This window comes from Octodon degus, unplaced genomic scaffold (assembly GCF_000260255.1).
Source record: "Octodon degus isolate 3935 unplaced genomic scaffold, OctDeg1.0 scaffold00170, whole genome shotgun sequence".
In the NCBI taxonomy this organism is placed as follows: Eukaryota; Metazoa; Chordata; class Mammalia; order Rodentia; family Octodontidae; genus Octodon; species Octodon degus.
The window spans coordinates 4,379,670-4,386,239 of record NW_004524746.1 but is presented as its reverse complement, the minus strand read 5'-3'; the positions used below and the strand labels follow the sequence as shown (position 1 = coordinate 4,386,239).

The window sequence follows — 6,570 nt, the reverse complement described above, 5'->3', positions numbered from 1 at the left end:
GAAAGATTTTGATGTCTCTTTGGTGGGACATTCTTGTTCCTGTTTTATGTATGCTGTATTTGGACGTATTTGCTGAATTTAATAGAATTCCTTGTTGGGCCTGTTTGACTATTGTGGTTTGTTCAAGCAGCACAAGAAAAAAAGGAGTGTTAGAACACAACGTACTGGACTTTGATATAAAATACTGTAAAATGAGTCTTTTAATGAAAGCTAGTCTATATTTAGCTCAGGCTTTTGTTTGTCCTTTACAGAACTTCAGTAAATAGTGATCACTCTACCAGCTGGTTAAATGCTCTTAGAGCTGCTGCCACTCAAAGCAGAGAATTGATTCCACAGAACCTCTCTGGTAAGTCCCCATTGAAGCCAATGACCAATGGAATATTGACCAGACAGGCATCTGAATTTCTTTCTGGAGACCAAACTATGTTTGTGTGAAAGCTGAGAGAACAAGTGAAGGGTCAAGGCCAGGACGTGGCTTGGTATCCTGGTGGATACCCAAATATCCCTCAGTGGAATCTAAGTCCTGACAACTCAACCGGGTAATCAGCAGAAAATTTATTCTTTTCTTTCATGTTTTTCTCACTTTCATACTAAATTGGACCCCTCCTCAATTTTTCTCCAACATGCTGGACATGAACTTTAAACTACCTTGTTGTTAGACCACCCTCCTGCAGGAGGTCAAGCTGAGACAGCTTACAACTGTTTACAACTTCACAGAGAACAGCTAATGATCCATACTTCTGCCTTGTATACGCTAACTGAGGCAAAAGGTGGATTTTAGTCAGGCTTTCTCTTCTTTGCATGTGCATGTAAAAAATGTGCTTTTATGAGCATGTGATTGTGGATGCTAGGTGATGGGGATGAGCTTAACCTGTGAGTTTCCAAGACACAGGACTTTAGAGTACACTTTAAATAAATAGGCTTGTCTTGCCAGGAAAGACTATTGCCTCGGGTAGATAACCTAATGGTCTCTAGAGGTGCTCTTTTTTGTAGGCTGGAGATGCTCCAGTCACTTTCAATTCACCCTCATTTTGTTTAAAAGAATTAGAAAGCAATGGTTTAGATCTCTTGATTATTTTGATTGTTTTGCTAGCAATGTTTTTTTCTTTAAGCATGATTGTTATGGCTGGAATCAATTGTGATGTTTGCTTTAGAGACCCTGCCAGAATTAGAAGGGTGAGTTTCTGGGGAAGACAGGACATCGAGCCCATAAAAGGTGGCTTGGCCAACCCATCTTACCTTCTCGGAATTCTCCAGAAGGCAGCCACCAGCTCTGGAATGTGTCACCTTGTGGGACATGTTGGGAATGCAGAAATCAAGTGGAAATTAAAGGGATGCCTATTCTTTCTCTTGTATTTTAGATGAGAGATCCAACATCATAACCTCTCACTCCTTTGGAATGTATTCTTAAACACTGAAAACCGTTTAACCCTCATATATTGAGAAAGAGAAGTTTAATATTTTTCTGCACCCACACATGGCCTGTCTGCCCCCTAGAGCCGAAAATGGGACAAAGAGGAAATATTGATTATGGTGCTATTTTACAACTAGAATCATACTGTAATCAAGAGAAAATCATCAGAATTTCCTTATGTTCAGACTTTCTTTGTGTTAAGAAATAATCCTTTCATGTTCAAAATGTAAATATAAGCAATAAGAAAAGAAGATGCCTTTGGCCCTTAAGGTATCACTTCACTGAGACTGAGGCTAATTTGTCTTATCCTTTGGACCTTGAGGTTGTGGTTTCTGAGACAACCTTAATCAAATGTTTTTACAGAGCCCAAGGACTAGTTCCCAAGGCAACTTTAATCAAAGTCTCATCCAATGTCACTGAGTCTGAGGTGTCCCCTTCCTGCCCTTTAGGTCCTGAAGGTGAGGCTTCTAGAACAGCCATAACTGAAGCCTCTATTGGCTGTATCCATCCTCAGCTAATTATGTTCAGATTCCTCAAGGATAGTATCACTTACAAGAAGCAAATGGTGAATTAAAGGACTATCCATGTTCATGTGTCCTTTTCTCCCAGTGACCTAAAACAGATCAAACAAAATCTAGAGAAGTTTTCAGATGACTCTAACAAATAAATTGAGGTCTTTGGAGGACTTAGTCAGACCTACAAACTAGACTGGAAAGGTATCATGTTATTCTTAAATCAATAATTGACTTGTAATGACAGATAAGTAGCATGAAAAGCTACTTTTGAGGATGAATATCATATTGTTAATTTTAGAATCATAAAAGATGGGTAACCAGAGGAACTGCCAGCCCAAGTTGGGGTTCAAGCAGTCCCTCCCTCCCCAAGATTCCTACTGACCTACCAACCAAACAGGAGATGAGAATAGGAGACACTTTCAAACATGTATTCTGAGGCCCTACTAAGACAAGAACTAAGAACTTCACTTATTTTAAATTGTCAACTATTTCTTATTAGAAGGCTGAGAAACCCTCTGCCTTCTTAGATGTTTTATAAGAAGCATTAATGAAACACATCCCTGGGTCCTGATTCAGTGGAAGAACAGATTATTCTTAAAGACAAGTTTATTATGCAATCTGCTTTAGATATCAGGAAAAAGCCAGAAAAGATGGCTTTTGCTCCAGATAGTTCACCTGATAATTTAGTGAAAATTGCCTTCTCAGTATTTTATAATTGAAGCCAGAAGGAAACTGTGGCAAAAAAAACCCAAAGAGATCAAAAGAAAGTTGCTGACCTTAAAAGGAATAGACTAAGTCTGGTTTTCAGGTTTCAAGAAGAGCTCACTGACTAAACTCACCTGCAACTGCTGTGGAAAGCCAGGACACCTTAGAAGAGGCTGCAATGAAAGACCCCTGAAATGAAAGGCCACTGAGCCATGCCTGGATTACAAAGGTGACCATGGGAAGTTGGACTGTCCTCTGAGGTGAAAGTCTCAGACCTCAGACATATCTTACCAGCTGGTCCAGCAGGACTAAAGGACCCCAGGGGACTCTCTTCCTTCTGTCTGGTCAAGCTGTCCTCTCCATGGGGGAGCTCCCAAGTAATCATGATGTAGAGGGAAAAGGAACCAGCTGGGAACTAGCCCAGGCCTCTCAGTCTTTCTCTTCGGCCCTAGCCCTCCTTCTAGGCATCATATCTCAGTGAAAGGAGTCACTGAGAGGAGGTGGCACACTATTTGTCACGACTCTTAGGCTGTAACTGGGATAGCTTTCTTTTTACATAAGCCTTTTTTTAATTAGGCCTAAAAGTCTAGTTTCCCTCCTGGGGAGAGATACTTTATCTTACTCCAATATTGTAATATATATGTACCAAGTCAGGTGTACTACCTTCCCCTCATGGAGACAGAAGTAGGCAATTAAAGATAGAATAAGAACAGCAATAAGAGCTGCTCTGGTGCAAATATATCTCAAAGATTCTACCATTTTTCCTTACAAGAGGCAACACTCTCTAAGGCCTGAAGTTAAGAAAGGATTATTACCTATAATCGATAATTTAAGGGCACAAGGTTTACGCAAATCCTGTAACACCCTGAGCAACACTCCAATCTTGGGAGTTTAAACACCTAATGTAGATTGGTAAAGGGTCTCAGACTGGTAAATGCAGCAGTAGTGCCAATCTTTCGAGTGTACCTAGCTCGTACACTCTGCTAGGTCAGACCCCAGAGGATGCCAGCTGGTTTTCAGTGTTAGATTTAAAGGACTCCTTCTTTTATATTCCTTTACATGATTGTTCTCAGTTTCTCTTTGCCTTTGAAAATCCTCACGATCAGGCCTTGTAGCCAGTGTGGACTATACTTCCTCAAGGATTCAGAGACAGCCCTCACATTTCTGGACAAGCGCTCTCCTGCCACTTGCTGTGTCTCGCAGTGGGTAGATGACATACAGCTACGTGCCCCCTCACATAAACTCTCCAGACCAGGCACTTGTGTTCTGCTGGATTTCTTAGCAGACTAAGACATAAGGTCACTAGGTCTAAAACACAATTTTGCAGGCTTAGCGTAAAATATTTGGTCCTTATCATATCTAAGGGAGCCTGAAAACTAGAGAAAGAGAGTTCAACCAACACTTTCCTTTCAACAGCCCAAGACCCTAAAATAGCTATAGGGATTCATCGAAATTGCAGGCTTTTGTCCCTTCAGATAGCAGGGTGGATGTGGTGAGATTGCACAGCCCCTCTATGAACTTATAGAGGAAGCTCAAAAAGCAGATACCCATATTTTAACCTGAGAACCTGGATCCCAAACTCCGTTCCAGAAGCTTAAACAAACCCTTGTAAAAGCCCTGGAACAGAGGCAACTGGCAGAACACTGTTTCAATCTATATGTTGATGAAAGGTGGAGCACGGTTTGGGGAGTGCTCAAGAGCATCTAGGGCATCAGAGTCATCAATTATAAATTGTACCAAATGGATGGCCTGTGTTCCTTACAGCTGTGGCCCCAGGGGCACTCCTGATACTGGAGGCATCCAGGTATCTTTGACTACAAAGATCTCCCTGTATATTCACCTTACAATGTGACAGGACTTCTTCCTTCCAAAGGGAGCCTATGACTATCAGATAACAGACTTCTTAAATACCAAGCTTTACTTCTACAAGCACTAGGTATTCAAGTAAAAATATGTTCCTCCTTAAACTCTGTCACCTTTTTACCAGAAAAGGAGGAAGTTGAGGCTGAAAGACAGGTAATTTTCCATACTTATATAAACAGAGAAGGTTTGTTAGACACACTCTTCCTGACCCTGACTTGACCCTTCTCTGTAACAGCAGCTCCTTCATGGAAACAATGGGAGAAGAGAGGCAGACCAGTAATGATCCTACATGAGACACTTGAAAGTTCCTCACTTGCACCTGGGACTAGCGCTCAGTTAGCAGAACCCACAGCTCTGATAAGGACTTTACAACTCCATGAAGGACAAAAAGACACTGTTTATACTGATTCAAAGTATGCTTCCAAGTGTTGCCTGCCCACTCAGCCATATGGAAAGGAAGAAGTTATTGGACATCCGATGAATCTCTTATGGTAGGATCACAAGGAAACAAATGAACTCTTTATCAGTTGGCTCTATGCCCTCCAAAGAGGCAGTTATTCATTGTAGAAGGCACAAACTGGAGTTGACAAAGTAGCTCAAGGCAATCAACCAGATGATCCAGCAGCAGAAGATGCTACTTGAGACACTCCCAGCAGGTCCCCCTGATCTGGGAAGGGTTCCTTCATCTAGATCATATTTGAACCAAATACTCTCAGTCAGTAATTGAATGGAAGGGTGTAGGCTCCTTCCACTAGGACATTGACATTCAGATGATGATGAATTGTTCTTTCATGCTGCTAGGCAATGGAAAATTATTAAGTCTTTCCATCAAACTTTTCCCTTGGCTCTCTGCTCACCCACACCTGCCAACAGCAGTTTCTCCCGTGCAGCCAGCAGTGATCCAGACAAGATGGTGAAGGTCGGAGTGAACAGATTTGGCCGTATTGGACGCCTGGTCACAAGGGCTGCTTTTAACTCTGGCAAGGTAGATGTTGAGGCCATCAATGACCCCTTCATTGACCTCAACTACATGGTCTGCATGTTCCAGTACGATTCCACCCATGGCAATTTCCATGACACTGTCAAGGCTGAGAACAGTAAGCTCGTCATCAACAGAAAGGCCATCACCATCTTCCAGGAGTGAGATCCCATCAGCATCAAGTGGGGCGATGCTTGTGCTGAGTATGTGGCGGAGTGTACTAGTGTCTTCACCACCATGGAGAAAGCCGGGGCTCACCTGAAGGTGCTGCCAAAAGGGTCATCATCTCTGCCCCTTCTGTCGATGCCCCATGCTTTCACAAATGATGGGTGATGGGTATGAATCATGAGAAGTATGACAGCTCCCTCAAGATTGTCAGCAACTCTTCCTGTACTTTCAACTGCTTAGCTCCACTGGCCAAGGTCATCCATGACAACTTTGGAATTGTGGAGGGACTCATGACCACAGTCCACACCATCATTGCCACCCAGAAGACTGTGGATGACCACTCTGGGAATCTGTGGCATGATGACCATGGGGGTGCCCAGAACACCATCCCTGCATCCACTGGCACTGCCAAGGTCATGAGCAAAGTCATCCCAGAGCTGAATGGGAAGATCACAGGCATGGCCTTCCATGAGCCCACTCCCAATGTGTCAGTGGTAGATCTCACCTGCCACCTGGAGAAAGTGGCTAAATACAATGACATCAGGAAGGTAGTGAAGCAGACATCAGATGCCCCCTCAAAGGCATCCTGGGCTACACTGAGGACCAGGTTGTGACTTCAACATTGACACCCACTCTTCCACCCTCGATGCAGGGACTGGTATCACCTTAAATGGCCACATCGTCAATCTCATTTCCTAGTATGACAATGAGTTCAGCTACAGCAACTGGGTGGGGGACCTCATGGTCCACATGGCCTCCAAGGAGTAGGTGGTCCCTGCACCACAGCCCAGTGAGACCAGAGGGACAGAGAGGCTATGCCATAGAAGTCACTGCCCTACTCAGCCCCAACACTGAGAATCTCCCCTCACAGCCTCCATCCCAGGCCCCCTAGAAGGGGAGGGGCCTTGGGAGCTCTGGCTTGCTGA

General features: G+C 43.6%; 1 pseudogene; it reads left to right on the top strand.

The window, feature by feature from the left end:
- Window positions 1-5,407: 5,407 nt before the first annotated feature.
- On the top strand, window positions 5,408-6,343 carry LOC101573677 (annotated as a pseudogene).
- Window positions 6,344-6,570: the final 227 nt, after the last annotated feature.